This window comes from Macaca mulatta, chromosome 9 (genome assembly GCF_049350105.2).
Source record: "Macaca mulatta isolate MMU2019108-1 chromosome 9, T2T-MMU8v2.0, whole genome shotgun sequence".
Lineage (NCBI taxonomy): Eukaryota > Metazoa > Chordata > Mammalia > Primates > Cercopithecidae > Macaca > Macaca mulatta.
This window is the reverse complement of record NC_133414.1, coordinates 47596734-47620981: the sequence shown is the minus strand read 5'-3', so window position 1 is coordinate 47620981 and position 24248 is coordinate 47596734.

Sequence of the window (24248 nt, the reverse complement as noted above, 5' to 3'; positions counted from 1 at the left end):
AGAAAGCTTCTTTCCAGATTTCATCTGAGGATATTTCCTTTTTCACCATAGCCATCTATGGGCTTCCAAATATCACTTTGCCTATTCAACAAGAACTGTCTTAGCGAAAGGCTTCTTGAGGGGAAAGCTGTAACTCTGTGAGATGATTTCACAGAACACAAAGAAGTTTCTCAGAAAGCTTCTTTCTCTTTGTTATAGGAGTATATTTCCTTTTGCCCTATTGTCCTCATTGGGATCCGAAATATCTGTACTCAGATTCCACAGAAATAAGGCTAGTAAAGAGATCCACGAAATACAGATGTAACTGTGTGAGATGAATTAACAGAACACTCATCAGTTTCTCTGAAAGCCTCTTTCCAGATTTCATCTGAGGATATTTCCTTTTTCATCATAGCCCTCTATGGGCTTCCAAATATCACTTTGCCAATTCCACAAGAACTGTCTTAGCGAAAGGCTTCTGGAGGGGAAGCTATAACTCTGTGAGATGATTTCACAGAACACAAAGAATTTTCTCAGAAAGCTTCATTCTCTTTGTTATCGGAGGATATTTCCTTTGGCCCTATAGTCTTCAAAGGGATCCGAAATATCTGTTCTCAGATTTCACAGAAATAAGGCTAGCAAAGAGATCCACGAAACACACATGTAACTCTGTGAGATGAATTAACAGAACACTAAGCAGTTTCTCAGAAAGCTTCTTTCCAGATTTCATCGGAGGATATTTCCTTTTTCACCATAGCCCTCTATGGGCTTCCAAATAATACTTTGCCAATTCCACAAGAACTGTCTTAGCGAAAGGCTTCTGGAGGGGAAGCTGTAACTCTGTGAGATGATTTCACAGAACACAAAGAAGTTTCTCAGAAAGCTTCTTTCTCTTTGTTATCGGAGGATATTTCCTTTGGCCCTATAGTCTTCAAAGGGATCCGAAATATCTGTTCTCAGATTCCACAGAAATAAGGCTAGCAAAGAGATCCACGAAATACACATGTAACTCTGTGAGATGAATTAACAGAACACTAAGCAGTTTCTCAGAAAGCTTCTTTCCAGATTTCATCGGAGGATATTTCCTTTTTCACCATAGCCCACTGTGGGCTTCCAAATATCACTTTGCCTATTCCACTAGAACTGTCTTAGCGAAAGGCTTCTTGAGGGGAAAGCTGTAACTCTGTGAGATGATTTCACAGAACACAAAGAAGTTTCTCAGAAAGCTTCTTTCTCTTTGTTATCGAAGGATATTTCCTTTGGCCCTATAGTCTTCAATGGGATCCGAAATATCTGTTCTCAGATTCCACAGAAATATGGCTAGCAAAGAGATCCACGAAACACACATGTAACTCTGTGAGATGAATTAACAGAACACTAAGCAGTTTCTCAGAAAGCTTCTTTCCAGATTTCATCTGAGGATATTTCCTTTTTCACCATAGCCCTCTATGGGCTTCCAAATATCACTTTGCCAATTCCACAAGAACTGTCTTAGCGAAAGGGTTCTTGAGGAGAAAGCTGTAACTCTGTGAGATGATTTCACAGAACACAAAGAAGTTTCTCAGAAACCTTTTTTCTCTTTGTTATGGGAGGATATTTCCTTTGGCCCTATAGTCTTCAATGGGATCCGAAATATCTGTTCTCAGATTCCACAGAAATAAGGCTAGCAAAGAGATCCACGAAATACACATGTAACTCTGTGAGATGAATTAACAGAACACTAAGCAGTTTCTCAGAAAGCTTCTTTCCAGATTTCATCGGAGGATATTTCCTTTTTCAGCATAGCCCACTGTGGGCTTCCAAATATCACTTTGCCTATTCCACAAGAACTGTCTTAGCGAAAGGCTTCTGGAGGGGAAAGCTGTAACTCTGTGAGATGATCTCACAGAACACAAAGAAGTTTCTCAGAAAGCTTCTTTCTCTTTGTTATCGGAGGATATTTCCTTGGGCCCTATAGTCTTCAAAGGGATCCGAAATATCTGTTCTCAGATTCCACAGAAATAAGGCTAGCAAAGAGATCCACGAAATACACATGTAACTCTGTGAGATGAGTTAACAGAACACTAAGCAGTTTCTCAAAAAGCTTCTTTCCAGATTTCCTGTGAGGATATTTCCTTTGTCACCATAGCCCTCTATGGGCTTCCAAATATCACTTTGCCAATTCCACAAGAACTCTCTTAGCGAAAGGCTTATTCAGGGGAAAGCTGTAACTCTGTGAGATGATTTCACAGAACACAAAGAAGTTTCTCAGAAAGCTTCTTTCTCTTTGTTATCGGAGGATATTTCCTTTGGCCCTATAGACTTCAAAGGGATCCGAAATATAGGTTCTCAGATTCCATAGAAATAAGGCTAGCAAAGAGATCTACGAAATACACATGTAACTCTGTGAGATGAATTAACAGAACACTAAGCAGTTTCTCAGAAAGCTTCTTTCCAGATTTCATCTGAGGATATTTCCTTTTTCACGATAGCCCTCTATGGGCTTCCAAATATCACTTTGCCAATTCCCCAAGAACTGTCTTAGCGAAAGGCTTCTTGAGGGGAAAGCTGTAACTCTGTGAGATCATTTCACAAAACACAAAGAAGTTTCTCAGAAAGCTTCTTTCTCTTTGTTTTGGCATGATATTTCCTTTGGCCCTATAGTCTTCAAAGGGTTCCGAAATATCTGTTCTCAGATTCCACAGAAATAAGGCTAGCAAAGAGATCCACGAAATACACATGTAACTCTGTGAGATGAATTAACAGAACACTAAGCAGTTTCTCAGAAAGCTTCTTTCCAGATTTTATCTGATTATATTTCCTTTTTCACCATAGCCCACTGTGGGCTTCCAAATATCACTTTGCCTATTCCACAAGAACTGTCTTAGCGAAAGGCTTCTTGAGGGGAATGCTGTAACTCTGTGAGATGATTTCACAGAACACAAAGAAGTTTCTCAGAAAGCTTCTTTCTCTTTGTTATCGGAGGATATTTCCTTTGGCCCTATAGTCTTCAAAGGGATCCGAAATATCTGTTCTCAGATTCCACAGAAATAAGGCTAGCAAAGAGATCCACGAAATACACATGTAACTCTGTGAGATGAATTAACAGAACACTAAGCAGTTTCTCAGAAAGCTTCTTTCCAGATTTCATCGGAGGATATTTCCTTTTTCACCATAGCCCTCTATGGGCTTCCAAATATCACTTTGCCAATTCCACAAGAACTGTCTTAGCGAAAGGCTTCTTGAGGGGAAAGCTGTAACTCTGTGAGATGATTTCACAGAACACAAAGAAGTTTCTCAGAAACCTTTTTTCTCTTTGTTATGGGAGGATATTTACTTTGGCCCTATAGTCTTCAATGAGATCCGAAATATCTGTTCTCAGATTCCACAGAAATAAGGCTTGCAAAGAGATCCACGAAATACACATGTAACTCTGTGAGAATAATTAACAGAACACTAAGCAGTTTCTCAGAAAGCTTCTTTCCAGATTTAATCGGAGGATATTTCCTTTTTCACCATAGCTCACTGTGGGCTTCCAAATATCACTTTGCCAATTCCACAGGAACTGTCTTAGCGAAAGGCTTCCTGAGGGGAAAGCTGTAATTCTGTGAGATGATTTCACAGAACACAAAGAAGTTTCTCAGAAAGCTTCTTTCTCTTTGTTATCGGAGGATATTTCCTTTGGCCCTATAGTCTTCAAAGGGATCCGAAATATCTGTTCTCAGATTCCACAGAAATAAGGCTAGCAAAGAGATCCACGAAATACACATGTAACTCTGTGAGATGAATTAACAGAACACTAAGCAGTTTCTCAGAAAGCTTCTTTCCAGATTTCATCTGAGGATATTTCCTTTTTCACCATAGCCCTCTATGGGCTTCCAAATATCACTTTGCCTATTCCACAAGAACTGTCTTAGCGAAAGGCTTCTTGAGGGGAAAGCTGTAACTCTGTGAGATTATTTCACAGAACACAAAGAAGTTTCTCAGAAAGCTCTTGCTCTTTGTTTTGGCATGATATTTCCTTTGGCCCTGTAGTCTTCAAAGGGTTCCGAAATATCTGTTGTCAGATTCCACAGAAATAAGGCTAGGCAAGAGATACACGAAATACACATGTAACTCTGTGAGATGAATTAACAGAACACTAAGCAGTTTCTCAGAAAGCTTCTTTCCAGATTTCATCTGAGTATATTTCCTTTTTCACCATAGCCCTCTATGGGCTTCCAAATATCACTTTGCCAATTCCACAAGAACTGTCTTAGCGAAAGGCTTCTTGAAGGGAAAGCTGTAACTCTGTGAGATGATTTCACAGAACACAAAGAAGTTTCTCAGAAAGCTTCTTTCTCTTTGTTATCGGAGGATATTTCCTTTGGCCCTATAGTCTTCAAAGGGATCCGAAATATCTGTTCTCAGATTCCACAGAAATAAGGCTAGCAAAGAGATCAACGAAATACAGATGTAACTCGGTGAGATGAATTAACAGAACACTAAGCAGTTTCTCAGAAAGCTTCTTTCCAGATTTCATCTGAGGATATTTCCTTTTTCACCATAGCCATCTATGGGCTTCCAAATATCACTTTGCCTATTCAACAAGAACTGTCTTAGCGAAAGGCTTCTTGAGGGGAAAGCTGTAACTCTGTGAGATGATTTCACAGAACACAAAGAAGTTTCTCAGAAAGCTTCTTTCTCTTTGTTATAGGAGTATATTTCCTTTTGCCCTATTGTCCTCATTGGGATCCGAAATATCTGTACTCAGATTCCACAGAAATAAGGCTAGTAAAGAGATCCACGAAATACAGATGTAACTGTGTGAGATGAATTAACAGAACACTCATCAGTTTCTCTGAAAGCCTCTTTCCAGATTTCATCTGAGGATATTTCCTTTTTCATCATAGCCCTCTATGGGCTTCCAAATATCACTTTGCCAATTCCACAAGAACTGTCTTAGCGAAAGGCTTCTGGAGGGGAAGCTATAACTCTGTGAGATGATTTCACAGAACACAAAGAATTTTCTCAGAAAGCTTCTTTCTCTTTGTTATCGGAGGATATTTCCTTTGGCCCTATAGTCTTCAAAGGGATCCGAAATATCTGTTCTCAGATTTCACAGAAATAAGGCTAGCAAAGAGATCCACGAAATACACATGTAACTCTGTGAGATGAATTAACAGAACACTAAGCAGTTTCTCAGAAAGCTTCTTTCCAGATTTCATCGGAGGATATTTCCTTTTTCACCATAGCCCTCTATGGGCTTCCAAATAATACTTTGCCAATTCCACAAGAACTGTCTTAGCGAAAGGCTTCTGGAGGGGAAGCTGTAACTCTGTGAGATGATTTCACAGAACACAAAGAAGTTTCTCAGAAAGCTTCTTTCTCTTTGTTATCGGAGGATATTTCCTTTGGCCCTATAGTCTTCAAAGGGATCCGAAATATCTGTTCTCAGATTCCACAGAAATAAGGCTAGCAAAGAGATCCACGAAATACACATGTAACTCTGTGAGATGAATTAACAGAACACTAAGCAGTTTCTCAGAAAGCTTCTTTCCAGATTTCATCGGAGGATATTTCCTTTTTCACCATAGCCCACTGTGGGCTTCCAAATATCACTTTGCCTATTCCACTAGAACTGTCTTAGCGAAAGGCTTCTTGAGGGGAAAGCTGTAACTCTGTGAGATGATTTCACAGAACACAAAGAAGTTTCTCAGAAAGCTTCTTTCTCTTTGTTATCGAAGGATATTTCCTTTGGCCCTATAGTCTTCAATGGGATCCGAAATATCTGTTCTCAGATTCCACAGAAATATGGCTAGCAAAGAGATCCACGAAACACACATGTAACTCTGTGAGATGAATTAACAGAACACTAAGCAGTTTCTCAGAAAGCTTCTTTCCAGATTTCATCTGAGGATATTTCCTTTTTCACCATAGCCCTCTATGGGCTTCCAAATATCACTTTGCCAATTCCACAAGAACTGTCTTAGCGAAAGGGTTCTTGAGGAGAAAGCTGTAACTCTGTGAGATGATTTCACAGAACACAAAGAAGTTTCTCAGAAACCTTTTTTCTCTTTGTTATGGGAGGATATTTCCTTTGGCCCTATAGTCTTCAATGGGATCCGAAATATCTGTTCTCAGATTCCACAGAAATAAGGCTAGCAAAGTGATCCACGAAATACACATGTAACTCTGTGAGATGAATTAACAGAACACTAAGCAGTTTCTCAGAAAGCTTCTTTCCAGATTTCATCGGAGGATATTTCCTTTTTCACCATAGCCCACTGTGGGCTTCCAAATATCACTTTGCCTATTCCACAAGAACTGTCTTAGCGAAAGGCTTCTGGAGGGGAAAGCTGTAACTCTGTGAGATGATTTCACAGAACACAAAGAAGTTTCTCAGAAAGCTTCTTTCTCTTTGTTATCGGAGGATATTTCCTTTGGCCCTATAGTCTTCAAAGGGATCCGAAATATCTGTTCTCAGATTCCACAGAAATAAGGCTAGCAAAGAGATCCACGAAATACACATGTAACTCTGTGAGATGAGTTAACAGAACACTAAGCAGTTTCTCAAAAAGCTTCTTTCCAGATTTCCTGTGAGGATATTTCCTTTGTCACCATAGCCCTCTATGGGCTTCCAAATATCACTTTGCCAATTCCACAAGAACTCTCTTAGCGAAAGGCTTATTCAGGGGAAAGCTGTAACTCTGTGAGATGATTTCACAGAACACAAAGAAGTTTCTCAGAAAGCTTCTTTCTCTTTGTTATCGGAGGATATTTCCTTTGGCCCTATAGACTTCAAGGGATCCGAAATATCGGTTCTCAGATTCCATAGAAATAAGGCTAGCAAAGAGATCTACGAAATACACATGTAACTCTGTGAGATGAATTAACAGAACACTAAGCAGTTTCTCAGAAAGCTTCTTTCCAGATTTCATCTGAGGATATTTCCTTTTTCACGATAGCCCTCTATGGGCTTCCAAATATCACTTTGCCAATTCCCCAAGAACTGTCTTAGCGAAAGGCTTCTTGAGGGGAAAGCTGTAACTCTGTGAGATCATTTCACAAAACACAAAGAAGTTTCTCAGAAAGCTTCTTTCTCTTTGTTTTGGCATGATATTTCCTTTGGCCCTATAGTCTTCAAAGGGTTCCGAAATATCTGTTCTCAGATTCCACAGAAATAAGGCTAGCAAAGAGATCCACGAAATACACATGTAACTCTGTGAGATGAATTAACAGAACACTAAGCAGTTTCTCAGAAAGCTTCTTTCCAGATTTTATCTGATTATATTTCCTTTTTCACCATAGCCCACTGTGGGCTTCCAAATATCACTTTGCCTATTCCACAAGAACTGTCTTAGCGAAAGGCTTCTTGAGGGGAAAGCTGTAACTCTGTGAGATGATTTCACAGAACACAAAGAAGTTTCTCAGAAAGCTTCTTTCTCTTTGTTATCGGAGGATATTTCCTTTGGCCCTATAGTCTTCAAAGGGATCCGAAATATCTGTTCTCAGATTCCACAGAAATAAGGCTAGCAAAGAGATCCACGAAATACACATGTAACTCTGTGAGATGAATTAACAGAACACTAAGCAGTTTCTCAGAAAGCTTCTTTCCAGATTTCATTGGAGGATATTTCCTTTTTCACCATAGCCCTCTATGGCTTCCAAATATCACTTTGCCAATTCCACAAGAACTGTCTTAGCGAAAGGGTTCTTGAGGAGAAAGCTGTAACTCTGTGAGATGATTTCACAGAACACAAAGAAGTTTCTCAGAAACCTTTTTTCTCTTTGTTATGGGAGGATATTTCCTTTGGCCCTATAGTCTTCAAAGGGATCCGAATTATCTGTTCTCAGATTCCACAGAAATAAGGCTAGCAAAGATATCAACGAAATACAGATGTAACTCTGTGAGATGAATTAACAGAACACTAAGCAGTTTCTCAGAAAGCTTCTTTCCAGATTTCATCTGAGGATATTTCCTTTTTCACCATAGCCCTCTATGGGCTTCCAAATATCACTTTGCCTATTCAACAAGAACTGTCTTAGCCAAAGGCTTCTTGAGGGGAAAGCTGTAACTCTGTGAGATGATTTCACAGAACACAAAGAAGTTTCTCAGAAAGCTTCTTTCTCTTTGTTATAGGAGGATATTTCCATTTGCCCTATTGTCTTCATTGGGATCCGAAATATCTGTACTCAGTTTCCACAGAAATAAGGCTAGTAAAGAGATCCACGAAATACAGATGTAACTGTGTGAGATGAATTAACAGAACACTAAGCAGTTTCTCAGAAAGCCTCTTTCCAGATTTCATCTGAGGATATTTCCTTTTTCATCATAGCCCTCTATGGGCTTCCAAATATCACTTTGCCAATTCCACAAGAACTGTCTTAGCGAAAGGCTTCTTGAGGGGAAAGCTGTAACTCTGTGAGATGATTTCACAGAACACAAAGAAGTTTCTCAGAAAGCTTGTTTCTCTTTTTTATCGGAGGATATTTCCTTTGGCCCTATAGTCTTCAAAGGGTTCCGAAATATCTGTTCTCAGATTCCACAGAAATAAGGCTAGGAAAGAGATACACGAAATACACATGTAACTCTGTGAGATGAATTAACAGAACACTAAGCAGTTTCTCAGAAAGCTTCTTTCCAGATTTCATCGGAGGATATTTCCTTTTTAACCATAGCCCTCTATGGGCTTCCAAATATCACTTTGCCTATTCCACAAGAACTGTCTTTGGGAAAGGCTTCTTGAGGGGAAAGCTGTAACTCTGTGAGATGATTTCACAGAACACAAATAAGTTTCTCAGAAAACTTCTTTCTCTTTGTTATCGGAGGATATTTCCTTTGGCCCTATAGTCTTCAAAGGGATCCGAAATATCGGTTCTCAGATTCCACAGAAAAAAGGCTAGCAAAGAGATCCACGAAATACACATGTAACTCTGTGAGATGAATTAACAGAACACTAAGCAGTTTCTCAGAAAGCTTCTTTCCAGATTTCATCTGAGGATATTTCCTTTTTCACCATAGCCCTCTATGGGCTTCCAAATATCACTTTGCCAATTCCACAAGAACTGTCTTAGCGAAAGGCTTCTTGAGTGGAAAGCTGTAACTCTGTGGGATGATTTCACAGAACACAAAGAAGTTTCTCAGAAAGCTTCTTTCTCTTTGTTTTGGCATGATATTTCCTTTGGCCCTGTAGTCTTCAAAGGGTTCCGAAATATCTGTTGTCAGATTCCACAGAAATAAGGCTAGGAAAGAGATACACGAAATACACATGTAACTCTGTGAGATGAATTAACAGAACACTAAGCAGTTTCTCAGAAAGCTTCTTTCCAGATTTCATCGGAGGATATTTCCTTTTTCACCATAGCCCTCTACGGGCTTCCAAATATCACTTTGCCAATTCCACAAGAACTGTCTTAGCGAAAGGCTTCAGGAGGGGAAGCTGTAACTCCTTGAGATAATTTCACAGAACACAAAGAAGTTTGTCAGAAAGCTTCTTTCTCTTTGTCATGGGAGGATATTTCCTTTGGCCCTATAGTCTTCAAAGGGATCCGAAATATCTGTTCTCAGATTCCACAGAAATATGGCTAGCAAAGAGATCCACGAAATACACATGTAACTCTGTGAGATGAATTAACAGAACACTAAGCAGTTTCTCAGAAAGCTTCTTTCCAGATTTCATCGGAGGATATTTCCTTTTTCACCATAGCCCTCCATTGGCTTCCAAATATCACTTTGCCAATTCCACAAGAACTGTCTCAGCGAAAGGGTTCTTGTGGAGAAAGCTGTAACTCTGTGAGATGATTTCACAGAACACAAAGAAGTTTCTCAGAAACCTTTTTTCTCTTTGTTATGGGAGGATATTTCCTTTGGCCCTATAGTCTTCAATGGGATCCGAAATATCTGTTCTCAGATTCCACAGAAATAAGGCTAGCAAAGAGATCCACGAAATTCACATGTAACTCTGTGAGATGAATTAACAGAACACCAAGCAGTTTCTCAGAAAGCTTCTTTCCAGATTTCATCGGAGGATATTTCCTTTTTCACCATAGCCCACTGTGGGCTTCCAAATATCACTTTGCCAATTCCACAAGAACTGTCTTAGCGAAAGGCTTCTTGAGGGGATGGCTGTAACTCTGTGAGATGATTTCACAGAACACAAAGAAGTTTCTCAGAAAGCTTCTTTCTCTTTGTTATCTGAGGATATTTCCTATCGCCCTATAGTCTTCAAAGGGATCCGAAATATCTGTTCTCAGATTCCACAGAAATGAGGCTAGCAAAGAGATCCACGAAATACACATGTAAATCTGTGAGATGAATTAACAGAACACTAAGCAGTTTCTCAGAAAGCTTCTTCCCAGATTTCATCTGAGGATATTTCCTTTTTCACCATAGCCCTCTATGGGCTTCTAAATATCACTTTGCCTATTCCACAAGAACTGTCTTAGCGAAAGGCTTCTTGAGGGGAAAGCTGTAACTCTGTGAGATGATTTCACAGAACATAAAGAAGTTTCTCAGAAAGCTTCTTTCTCTTTTTTTTGGCATGATATTTCCTTTGGCCCTGCAGTCTTCAAAGGGTTCCGAAATATCTGTTGTCAGATTCCACAGAAATAAGGCTAGGAAAGAGATACACGAAATACACATGTAACTCTGTGAGATGAATTAACAGAACACTAAGCAGTTTCTCAGAAAGCTTCTTTCCAGATTTCATCTGAGTATATTTCCTTTTTCATCATAGCCCTCTATGGGCTTCCAAATATCACTTTGCCAATTCCACAAGAACTGTCTTAGCGAAAGGCTTCTTGAGGGGAAAGCTGTAACTCTGTGAGATGATTTCACAGAACACAAAGAAGTTTCTCAGAAAGCTTCTTTCTCTTTGTTTTGGCATGATATTTCCTTTGGCCCTATAGTCTTCAAAGGGTTCCGAAATATCTGTTCTCAGATTCCACAGAAATAAGGCTAGCAAAGAGATCCACGAAATATACATGTAACTCTGTGAGATGAATTAACAGAACACTAAGCAGTGTCTCAGAAAGCTTCTTTCCAGATTTCATCTGAGGATATTTCCTTTTTCACCATAGCCCTCTATGGGCTTCCAAATATCACTTTGCCAATTCCACAAGAACTGTCTTAGCGAAAGGGTTCTTGAGGAGAAAGCTGTAACTCTGTGAGTTGATTTCACAGAACACAAAGAAGTTTCTCAGAAACCTTTTTTCTCTTTGTTATGGGAGGATATTTCCTTTGGCCCTATAGTCTTCAATGAGATCCGAAATATCTGTTCTCAGATTCCACAGAAATAAGGCTTGCAAAGAGATCCACGAAATACACATGTAACTCTGTGAGATGAATTAACAGATCACTAAGCAGTTTCTCAGAAAGCTTCTTTCCAGATTTCATCGGAGGATATTTCCTTTTTCACCATAGCTCACTGTGGGCTTCCAAATATCACTTTGCCAATTCCACAGGAACTGTCTTAGCGAAAGGCTTCTTGAGGGGAAAGCTGTAACTCTGTGAGATGATTTCACAGAACACAAAGAAGTTTCTCAGAAAGCTTCTTTCTCTTTGTTATCGGAGGATATTTCCTTTGGCCCTATAGTCTTCAAAGGGACCCGAAATATCTGTTCTCAGATTCCACAGAAATAAGGCTAGCAAAGAGATCCACGAAATACACATGTAACTCTGTGAGATGAATTAACAGAACACTAAGCAGTTTCTCAGAAAGCTTCTTTCCAGATTTCATCGGAGGATATTTCCTTTTTCACCATAGCCCTCTATGGGCTTCCAAATATCACTTTGCCTATTCCACAAGAACTGTCTTAGCGAAAGGCTTCTTGAGGGGAAAGCTGTAACTCTGTGAGATTATTTCACAGAACACAAAGAAGTTTCTCAGAAAGCTCTTGCTCTTTGTTTTGGCATGATATTTCCTTTGGCCCTGTAGTCTTCAAAGGGTTCCGAAATATCTGTTGTCAGATTCCACAGAAATAAGGCTAGGCAAGAGATACACGAAATACACATGTAACTCTGTGAGATGAATTAACAGAACACTAAGCAGTTTCTCAGAAAGCTTCTTTCCAGATTTCATCTGAGTATATTTCCTTTTTCACCATAGCCCTCTATGGGCTTCCAAATATCACTTTGCCAATTCCACAAGAACTGACTTAGCGAAAGGCTTCTTGAAGGGAAAGCTGTAACTCTGTGAGATGATTTCACAGAACACAAAGAAGTTTCTCAGAAAGCTTCTTTCTCTTTGTTATCGGAGGATATTTCCTTTGGCCCTATAGTCTTCAAAGGGATCCGAAATATCTGTTCTCAGATTCCACAGAAATAAGGCTAGCAAAGAGATCAACGAAATACAGATGTAACTCGGTGAGATGAATTAACAGAACACTAAGCAGTTTCTCAGAAAGCTTCTTTCCAGATTTCATCTGAGGATATTTCCTTTTTCACCATAGCCCTCTATGGGCTTCCAAATATCACTTTGCCTATTCAACAAGAACTGTCTTAGCGAAATGCTTCTTGAAGGGAAAGCTGTAACTCTATGAGATGATTTCACAGAACACAAAGAAGTTTCTCAGAAAGCTTCTTTCTCTTTGTTATAGGAGTATATTTCCTTTTGCCCTATTGTCTTCATTGGGATCCGAAATATCTGTACTCAGATTCCACAGAAATAAGGCTAGTAAAGAGATCCACGAAATACAGATGTAACTGTGTGAGATGAATTAACAGAACACTAATCAGTTTCTCAGAAAGCCTCTTTCCAGATTTCATCTGAGGATATTTCCTTTTTCATCATAGCCCTCTATGGGCTTCCAAATATCACTTTGCCAATTCCACAAGAACTGTCTTAGCGAAAGGCTTCTGGAGGGGAAGCTGTAACTCTGTGAGATGATTTCACAGAACACAAAGAATTTTCTCAGAAAGCTTCTTTCTCTTTGTTATCGGAGGATATTTCCTTTGGCCCTATAGTCTTCAAAGGGATCCGAAATATCTGTTCTCAGATTTCACAGAAATAAGGCTAGCAAAGAGATCCACGAAATACACATGTAACTCTGTGAGATGAATTAACAGAACACTAAGCAGTTTCTCAGAAAGCTTCTTTCCAGATTTCATCGGAGGATATTTCCTTTTTCACCATAGCCCTCTATGGGCTTCCAAATAATACTTTGCCAATTCCACAAGAACTGTCTTAGCGAAAGGCTTCTGGAGGGGAAGCTGTAACTCTGTGAGATGATTTCACAGAACACAAAGAAGTTTCTCAGAAAGCTTCTTTCTCTTTGTTATCGGAGGATATTTCCTTTGGCCCTATAGTCTTCAAAGGGATCCGAAATATCTGTTCTCAGATTCCACAGAAATAAGGCTAGCAAAGAGATCCACGAAATACACATGTAACTCTGTGAGATGAATTAACAGAACACTAAGCAGTTTCTCAGAAAGCTTCTTTCCAGATTTCATCGGAGGATATTTCCTTTTTCACCATAGCCCACTGTGGGCTTCCAAATATCACTTTGCCTATTCCACTAGAACTCTCTTAGCGAAAGGCTTCTTGAGGGGAAAGCTGTAACTCTGTGAGATGATTTCACAGAACACAAAGAAGTTTCTCAGAAAGCTTCTTTCTCTTTGTTATCGAAGGATATTTCCTTTAGCCCTATAGTCTTCAATGGGATCCGAAATATCTGTTCTCAGATTCCACAGAAATATGGCTAGCAAAGAGATCCACGAAATACACATGTAACTCTGTGAGATGAATTAACAGAACACTAAGCAGTTTCTCAGAAAGCTTCTTTCCAGATTTCATCTGAGGATATTTCCTTTTTCACCATAGCCCTCTATGGGCTTCTAAATATCACTTTGCCAATTCCACAAGAACTGTCTTAGCGAAAGGGTTCTTGAGGAGAAACCTGTAACTCTGTGAGATGATTTCACAGAACACAAAGAAGTTTCTCAGAAACCTTTTTTCTCTTTGTTATGGGAGGATATTTCCTTTGGCCCTATAGTCTTCAATGGGATCCGAAATATCTGTTCTCAGATTCCACAGAAATAAGGCTAGCAAACTGATCCACGAAATACACATGTAACTCTGTGAGATGAATTAACAGAACACTAAGCAGTTTCTCAGAAAGCTTCTTTCCAGATTTCATCGGAGGATATTTCCTTTTTCACCATAGTCCACTGTGGGCTTCCAAATATCACTTTGCCTATTCCACAAGAACTGTCTTAGCGAAAGGCTTCTGGAGGGGAAAGCTGTAACTCTGTGAGATGATTTCACAGAACACAAAGAAGTTTCTCAGAAAGCTTCTTTCTCTTTGTTATCGGAGGATATTTCCTTTGGCCCTATAATCTTCAAAGGGATCCGAAATATCTGTTCTCAGATTCCACAGAAATAAGGCTAGCAAAGAGGTCCACGAAATACACAGGTAACTCTGTGAGATGAATTAACAGAACACTAAGCAGTTTCTCAGAAAGCTTTTTTCCAGATTTCCTGTGAGGATATTTCCTTTGTCACCACAGCCCTCTATGGGCTTCCAAATATCACTTTGCCAATTCCACAAGAACTCTCTTAGCGAAAGGCTTATTCAGGGGAAAGCTGTAACTCTGTGAGATGATTTCACAGAACACAAAGAAGTTTCTCAGAAAGCTTCTTTCTCTTTGTTATCGGAGGATATTTCCTTTGGCCCTGTAGTCTTCAAAGGGATCCGAAATATCTGTTCTCAGATTCCATAGAAATAAGGCTAGCAAAGAGATCCACGAAATACACATGTAACTCTGTGAGATGAATTAACAGAACACTAAGCAGTTTCTCAGAAAGCTTCTTTCCAGATTTCATCTGAGGATATTTCCTTTTTCACCATAGCCCTCTATGGGCTTCCAAATATCACTTTGCCTATTCCACAAGAACTGTCTTAGCGAAAGGCTTCTTGAGGGGAAAGCTGTAACTCTGTGAGATGATTTCACAGAACACAAAGAAGTTTCTCAGAAAGCTTCTTTCTCTTTGTTATAGGAGGATATTTCCTTTTGCCCTATTGTCTTCATTGGGATCCGAAATATCTGTACTCAGATTCCACAGAAATAAGGCTAGTAAAGAGATCCACGAAATACAGATGTAACTGTGTGAGATGAATTAACAGAACACTAAGCAGTTTCTCAGAAAGCCTCTTTCCAGATTTCATCTGAGGATATTTCCTTTTTCATCATAGCCCTCTATGGGCTTCCAAATATCACTTTGCCAATTCCACAAGAACTGTCTTAGCGAAAGGCTTCTTGAGGGGAAAGCTGTAACTCTGTGAGATGATTTCACAGAACACAAAGAAGTTTCTCAGAAAGCTTGTTTCTCTTTGTTATCGGAGGATATTTCCTTTGGCCCTATAGTCTTCAAAGGGTTCCGAAATATCTGTTCTCAGATTCCACAGAAATAAGGCTAGGAAAGAGATACACGAAATACACATGTAACTCTGTGAGATGAATTAACAGAACACTAAGCAGTTTCTCAGAAAGCTTCTTTCCAGATTTCATCGGAGGATATTTCCTTTTTAACCATAGCCCTCTATGGGCTTCCAAATATCACTTTGCCTATTCCACAAGAACTGTCTTTGGGAAAGGCTTCTTGAGGGGAAAGCTGTAACTCTGTGAGATGATTTCACAGAACACAAATAAGTTTCTCAGAAAACTTCTTTCTCTTTGTTATCGGAGGATATTTCCTTTGGCCCTATAGTCTTCAAAGGGATCCGAAATATCGGTTCTCAGATTCCACAGAAATAAGGCTAGCAAAGAGATCCACGAAATACACATGTAACTCTGTGAGATGAATTAACAGAACACTAAGCAGTTTCTCAGAAAGCTTCTTTCCAGATTTCATCGGAGGATATTTCCTTTTTCACCATAGCCCTCTAAGGGCTTCCAAACATCACTTTGCCAATTCCACAAGAACTCTCTTAGCGAAAGGCTTATTAAGGGGAAGGCTGTAACTCTGTGAGATGATTTCACAGAACACAAAGAAGTTTCTCAGAAAGCTTCTTTCTCTTTGTTATCGGAGGATATTTCCTTTGGCCCTGTAGTCTTCAAAGGGATCCGAAATATCTGTTCTCAGATTCCATAGAAATAAGGCTAGCAAAGAGATCCACGAAATACACATGTAACTCTGTGAGATGAATTAACAGAACACTAAGCAGTTTCTCAGAAAGCTTCTTTCCAGATTTCATCTGAGGATATTTCCTTTTTCACCATAGCCCTCTATGGGCTTCCAAATATCACTTTGCCAATTCCACAAGAACTGTCTTAGCGAAAGGCTTCTTGAATGGAAAGCTGTAACTCTGTGAGATGATTTCACAGAACACAAAGAAGTTTCTCAGAAAGCTTCTTTCTCTTTGTTTTGGCATGATATTTCCTTTGGCCCTGTAGTCTTCAAAGGGTTCCGAAATATCTGTTGTCAGATTCCACAGAAATAAGGCTAGGAAAGAGATACACGACATACACATGTAACTCTGTGAGATGAATTAACAGAACACTAAGCAGTTTCTCAGAAAGCTTCTTTCCAGATTTCATCGGAGGATATTTCCTTTTTCACCATAGCCCTCTACGGGCTTCCAAATATCACTTTGCCAATTCCACAAGAACTGTCTTAGCGAAAGGCTTCTGGAGGGGAAGCTGTAACTCCTTGAGATAATTTCACAGAACACAAAGAAGTTTGTCAGAAAGCTTCTTTCTCTTTGTCATGGGAGGATATTTCCTTTGGCCCTATAGTCTTCAAAGGGATCCGAAATATCTGTTCTCAGATTCCACAGAAATATGGCTAGCAAAGAGATCCAGGAAATACACATGTAACTCTGTGAGATGAATTAACAGAACACTAAGCAGTTTCTCAGAAAGCTTCTTTCCAGATTTCATCGGAGGATATTTCCTTTTTCACCATACCCCTCTATGGGCTTCCAAATATCACTTTGCCAATTCCACAAGAACTGTCTCAGCGAAAGGGTTCTTGTGGAGAAAGCTGTAACTCTGTGAGATGATTTCACAGAACACAAAGAAGTTTCTCAGAAACCTTTTTTCTCTTTGTTATGGGAGGATATTTCCTTTGGCCCTATAGTCTTCAATGGGATCCGAAATATCTGTTCTCAGATTCCACAGAAATAAGGCTAGCAAAGAGATCCACGAAATACACATGTAACTCTGTGAGATGAATTAACAGAACACCAAGCAGTTTCTCAGAAAGCTTCTTTCCAGATTTCATCGGAGGATATTTCCTTTTTCACCATAGCCCACTGTGGGCTTCCAAATATCACTTTGCCAATTCCACAAGAACTGTCTTAGCGAAAGGCTTCTTGAGGGGATGGCTGTAACTCTGTGAGATGATTTCACAGAACACAAAGAAGTTTCTCAGAAAGCTTCTTTCTCTTTGTTATCTGAGGATATTTCCTTTCGCCCTATAGTCTTCAAAGGGATCCGAAATATCTGTTCTCAGATTCCACAGAAATAAGGCTAGCAAAGAGAACCACGAAATACACATGTAAATCTGTGAGATGAATTAACAGAACACTAAGCAGTTTCTCAGAAAGCTTCTTCCCAGATTTCATCTGAGGATATTTCCTTTTTCACCATAGCCCTCTATGGGCTTCCAAATATCACTTTGCCTATTCCACAAGAACTGTCTTAGCGAAAGGCTTCTTGAGGGGAAAGCTGTAACTCTGTGAGATGATTTCACAGAACATAAAGAAGTTTCTCAGAAAGCTTCTTTCTCTTTTTTTTGGCATGATATTTCCTTTGGCCCTGCAGTCTTCAAAGGGTTCCGAAATATCTGTTGTCAGATTCCACAGAAATAAGGCTAGGAAAGAGATACACGAAATACACATGTAACTCTGTGAGATGAATTAACAGAACACTAAGCAGTTTCTCAGAAAGCTTCTTTCCAGATTTCATCTGAGTATATTTCCTTTTTCACCATAGCCCTCTATGGGCTTCCAAATATCACTTTGCCAATTCCACAAGAACTGTCTTAGCGAAAGGCTTCCTGAGGGGAAAGCTGTAACTCTGTGAGATGATTTCACAGAACACAAAGAAGTTTCTCAGAAAGCTTCTTTCTCTTTGTTTTGGCATGATATTTCCTTTGGCCCTATAGTCTTCAAAGGGTTCCGAAATATCTGTTCTCAGATTCCACAGAAATAAGGCTAGCAAAGAGATCCACGAAATATACATGTAACTCTGTGAGATGAATTAACAGAACACTAAGCAGTGTCTCAGAATGCTTCTTTCCAGATTTCATCTGAGGATATTTCCTTTTTCACCATAGCCCTCTATGGGCTTCCAAATATCACTTTGCCAATTCCACAAGAACTGTCTTAGCGAAAGGGTTCTTGAGGAGAAAGCTGTAACTCTGTGAGATGATTTCATAGAACTCAAAGAAGTTTCTCAGAAACCTTTTTTCTCTTTGTTATGGGAGGATATTTCCTTTGGCCCTATAGTCTTCAATGAGATCCGAAATATCTGTTCTCAGATTCCACAGAAATAAGGCTTGCAAAGAGATCCACGAAATACACATGTAACTCTGTGAGATGAATTAACAGAACACTAAGCAGTTTCTCAGAAAGCTTCTTTCCAGATTTCATCGGAGGATATTTCCTTTTTCACCATAGCTCACTGTGGGCTTCCAAATATCACTTTGCCAATTCCACAGGAACTGTCTTAGCGAAAGGCTTCTTGAGGGGAAAGCTGTAACTCTGTGAGATGATTTCACAGAACACAAAGAAGTTTCTCAGAAAGCTTCTTTCTCTTTGTTATCGGAGGATATTTCCTTTGGCCCTATAGTCTTCAAAGGGATCCGAAATATCTGTTCTCAGTTTCCACAGAAATAAGGCTAGCAAAGAGATCCACGAAATACACATGTAACTCTGTGAGATGAATTAACAGAACACTAAGCAGTTTCTCAGAAAGCTTCTTTCCAGATTTCATCTGAGGATATTTCCTTTTACACCATAGTCCTCTATGGGCTTCCAAATATCACTTTGCCTATTCCACAAGAACTGTCTTAGCGAAAGGCTTCTTGAGGGGAAAGCTGTAACTCTGTGAGATTATTTCACAGAACACAAAGAAGTTTCTCAGAAAGCTCTTGCTCTTTGTTTTGGCATGATATTTCCTTTGGCCCTGTAGTCTTCAAAGGGTTCCGAAATATCTGTTGTCAGATTCCACAGAAATAAGGCTAGGCAAGAGATACACGAAATACACATGTAACTCTGTGAGATGAATTAACAGAACACTAAGCAGTTTCTCAGAAAGCTTCTTTCCAGATTTCATCTGAGTATATTTCCTTTTTCACCATAGCCCTCTATGGGCTTCCAAATATCACTTTGCCAATTCCACAAGAACTGACTTAGCGAAAGGCTTCTTGAAGGGAAAGCTGTAACTCTGTGAGATGATTTCACAGTACACAAAGAAGTTTCTCAGAAAGCTTCTTTCTCTTTGTTATCGGAGGATATTTCCTTTGGCCCTATAGTCTTCAAAGGGATCCGAAATATCTGTTCTCAGATTCCACAGAAATAAGGCTAGCAAAGAGATCAACGAAATACAGATGTAACTCGGTGAGATGAATTAACAGAACACTAAGCAGTTTCTCAGAAAGCTTCTTTCCAGATTTCATCTGAGGATATTTCCTTTTTCACCATAGCCCTCTATGGGCTTCCAAATATCACTTTGCCTATTCAACAAGAACTGTCTTAGCGAAAGGCTTCTTGAGGGGAAAGCTGTATCTCTGTGAGATGATTTCACAGAACACAAAGAAGTTTCTCAGAAAGCTTCTTTCTCTTTGTTATAGGAGTATATTTCCTTTTGCCCTATTGTCTTCATTGGGATCCGAAATATCTGTACTCAGGTTCCACAGAAATAAGGCTAGTAAAGAGATCCACGAAATACAGATGTAACTGTGTGAGATGAATTAACAGAACACTAATCAGTTTCTCAGAAAGCCTCTTTCCAGATTTCATCTGAGGATATTTCCTTTTTCATCATAGCCCTCTATGGGCTTCCAAATATCACTTTGCCAATTCCACAAGAACTGTCTTAGCGAAAGGCTTCTGGAGGGGAAGCTGTAACTCTGTGAGATGATTTCACAGAACACAAAGAATTTTCTCAGAAAGCTTCTTTCTCTTTGTTATCGGAGGATATTTCCTTTGGCCCTATAGTCTTCAAAGGGATCCGAAATATCTGTTCTCAGATTTCACAGAAATAAGGCTAGCAAAGAGATCCACGAAATACACATGTAACTCTGTGAGATGAATTAACAGAACACTAAGCAGTTTCTCAGAAAGCTTCTTTCCAGATTTCATTGGAGGATATTTCCTTTTTCACCATAGCCCTCTATGGGCTTCCAAATAATACTTTGCCAATTCCACAAGAACTGTCTTAGCGAAAGGCTTCTGGAGGGGAAGCTGTAACTCTGTGAGATGATTTCACAGAACACAAAGAAGTTTCTCAGAAAGTTTCTTTCTCTTTGTTATCGGAGGATATTTCCTTTGGCCCTATAGTCTTCAAAGGGATCCGAAATATCTGTTCTCAGATTCCACAGAAATAAGGCTAGCAAAGAGATCCACGAAATAAACATGTAACTCTGTGAGATGAATTAACAGAACACTAAGCAGTTTCTCAGAAAGCTTCTTTCCAGATTTCATCGGAGGATATTTCCTTTTTCACCATAGCCCACTGTGGGCTTCCAAATATCACTTTGCCTATTCCACTAGAACTGTCTTAGCGAAAGGCTTCTTGAGGGGAAAGCTGTAACTCTGTGAGATGATTTCACAGAACACAAAGAAGTTTCTCAGAAAGCTTCTTTCTCTTTGTTATCGAAGGATATTTCCTTTGGCCCTATAGTCTTCAATGGGATCCGAAATATCTGTTCTCAGATTCCACAGAAATATGGCTAGCAAAGAGATCCACGAAATACACATGTAACTCTGTGAGATGAATGAACAGAACACTAAGCAGTTTCTCAGAAAGCTTCTTTCCAGATTTCATCTGAGGATATTTCCTTTTTCACCATAGCCCTCTATGGGCTTCCAAATATCACTTTGCCAATTCCACAAGAACTGTCTTAGCGAAAGGGTTCTTGAGGAGAAAGCTGTAACTCTGTGAGATGATTTCACAGAACACAAAGAAGTTTCTCAGAAACCTTTTTTCTCTTTGTTATGGGAGGATATTTCCTTTGGCCCTATAGTCTTCAATGGGATCCGAAATATCTGTTCTCAGATTCCACAGAAATAAGGCTAGCAAAGAGATCCACGAAATACACATGTAACTCTGTGAGATGAATTAACAGAACACTAAGCAGTTTCTCAGAAAGCTTCTTTCCAGATTTCATCGGAGGATATTTCCTTTTTCACCATAGCCCACTGTGGGCTTCCAAATATCACTTTGCCTATTCCACAAGAACTGTCTTAGCGAAAGGCTTCTGGAGGGGAAAGCTGTAACTCTGTGAGATGATTTCACAGAACACAAAGAAGTTTCTCAGAAAGCTTCTTTCTCTTTGTTATCGGAGGATATTTCCTTTGGCCCTATAGTCTTCAAAGGGATCCGAAATATCTGTTCTCAGATTCCACAGAAATAATGCTAGCAAAGAGGTCCACGAAATACACAGGTAACTCTGTGAGATGAATTAACAGAACACTAAGCAGTTTCTCAGAAAGCTTCTTTCCAGATTTCCTGTGAGGATATTTCCTTTGTCACCATAGCCCTCTATGGGCTTCCAAATATCACTTTGCCAATTCCACAAGAACTCTCTTAGCGAAAGGCTTATTCAGGGGAAAGCTGTAACTCTGTGAGATGATTTCACAGAACACAAAGAAGTTTCTCAGAAAGCTTCTTTCTCTTTGTTATCGGAGGATATTTCCTTTGGCCCTATAGTCTTCAAAGGGATCCGAAATATCTGTTCTCAGATTCCATAGAAATAAGGCTAGCAAAGAGATCCACGAAATACACATGTAACTCTGTGAGATGAATTAACAGAACACTAAGCAGTTTCTCAGAAAGCTTCTTTCCAGATTTCATCTGAGGATATTTCCTTTTTCACCATAGCCCTCTATGGGCTTCCAAATATCACTTTGCCTATTCCACAAGAACTGTCTTAGCGAAAGGCTTCTTGAGGGGAAAGCTGTAACTCTGTGAGATGATTTCACAGAACACAAAGAAGTTTCTCAGAAAGCTTCTTTCTCTTTGTTTTGGCATGATATTTCCTTTGGCCCTATAGTCTTCAAAGGGTTCCGAAATACCTCTTCTCAGATTCCACAGAAATAAGTCTAGGAAAGAGATACATGAAATACACATGTAACTCTGTGAGATGAATTAACAGAACACTAAGCAGTTTCTCAGAAAGCTTCTTTCCAGATTTCATCGGAGGATATTTCCTTTTTCACCATAGCCCTCTACGGGCTTCCAAATATCACTTTGCCAATTCCACAAGAACTGTCTTAGCGAAAGGCTTCTGGAGGGGAAGCTGTAACTCCTTGAGATGATTTCACAGAACACAAAGAAGTTTGTCAGAAAGCTTCTTTCTCTTTGTTATGGGAGGATATTTCCTTTGGCCCTATAGTCTTCAAAGGGATCCGAAATATCTGTTCTCAGATTCCACAGAAATAAGGCTAGCAAAGAGATCCACGAAATACACATGTAACTCTGTGAGATGAATTAACAGAACACTAAGCAGTTTCTCAGAAAGCTTCTTTCCAGATTTCATCGGAGGATATTTCCTTTTTCACCATAGCCCTCTATGGGCTTCCAAATATCACTTTGCCAATTCCACAAGAACTGTCTTAGCGAAAGGCTTCTGGAGGAAAGCTGTAACTCTGTGAGATGATTTCACAGAAGACGAAGAAGTTTCTCAGAAAGCTTCTTTCTCTTTGTTATCGGAGGATATTTCCTTTGGCCCTATAGTCTTCAAAGGGATCCGAAATATCTGTTCTCAGATTCCACAGAAATAATGCTAGCAAAGAGGTCCACGAAATACACAGGTAACTCTGTGAGATGAATTAACAAAACACTAAGCAGTTTCTCAGAAAGCTTCTTTCCAGATTTCCTGTGAGGATATTTCCTTTGTCACCATAGCCCTCTATGGGCTTCCAAATATCACTTTGCCAATTCCACAAGAACTCTCTTAGCGAAAGGCTTATTCAGGGGAAAGCTGTAACTCTGTGAGATGATTTCACAGAACACAAAGAAGTTTCTCAGAAAGCTTCTTTCTCTTTGTTATCGGAGGATATTTCCTTTGGCCCTATAGTCTTCAAAGGGATCCGAAATATCGGTTCTCAGATTCCATAGAAATAAGGCTAGCAAAGAGATCCACGAAATACACATGTAACTCTGAGAGATGAATTAACAGAACACTAAGCAGTTTCTCAGAAAGCTTCTTTCCAGATTTCATCTGAGGATATTTCCTTTTTCACCGTAGCCCTCTATGGGATTCCAAATATCACTTTGCCTATTCCACAAGAACTGTCTTAGCGAAAGCGTTCTTGAGGAGAATGCTGTAACTCTGTGAGATGATTTCACAGAACACAAAGAAGTTTCTCAGAAACCTTTTTTATCTTTTTTATTGGAGGATATTTCCTTTGGCCCTGTAGTCTTCAATGGGATCCGAAATATCTGTTCTCAGATTCCACAGAAATAAGGCTAGCAAAGAGATCCACGAAATACACATGTAACTCTGTGAGATGAATTAACAGAACACTAAGCAGTTTCTCAGAAAGCTTCTTTCCAGATTTCATCTGAGGATATTTCCTTTATCACCATAGCCCTCTATGGGCTTCCAAATATCACTTTTCCTATTCCACAAGAACTGTCTTAGCAAAAGGCTTCTTGAGGGGAAAGCTGTAACTCTGTGAGATGATTTCACAGAACACAAAGAAGTTTCTCAGAAAGCTTCTTTCTCTTTGTTATCGGAGGATATTTCCTTTGGCCATATAGTCTTCAAAAGGATCCGAAATACCTGTTCTCAGATTCCACAGAAATAAGGCTAGCAAAGAGATCCACGAAATACACATGTAACTCTGTGAGATGAATTAACAGAACACTAAGCAGTTTCACAGAAAGCTTCTTTACAGATTTCTTCGGAGGATATTTCCTTTGTCACCATAGCCCACTATGGGCTTCCAAATATCACTTTGCCTATTCCACAAGAACTGTCTAAGCGAAAGGCTTCTGGAGGGGAAAGCTGTAACTCTGTGAGATGATTTCACAGAACACAAAGAAGTTTCTCAGAAACCTTCTTTCTCTTTGTTATCGGAGGATATTTCCTTTGGCCCTATAGTTTTCAAAGGAATCCGAAATATCTGTTCTCAGA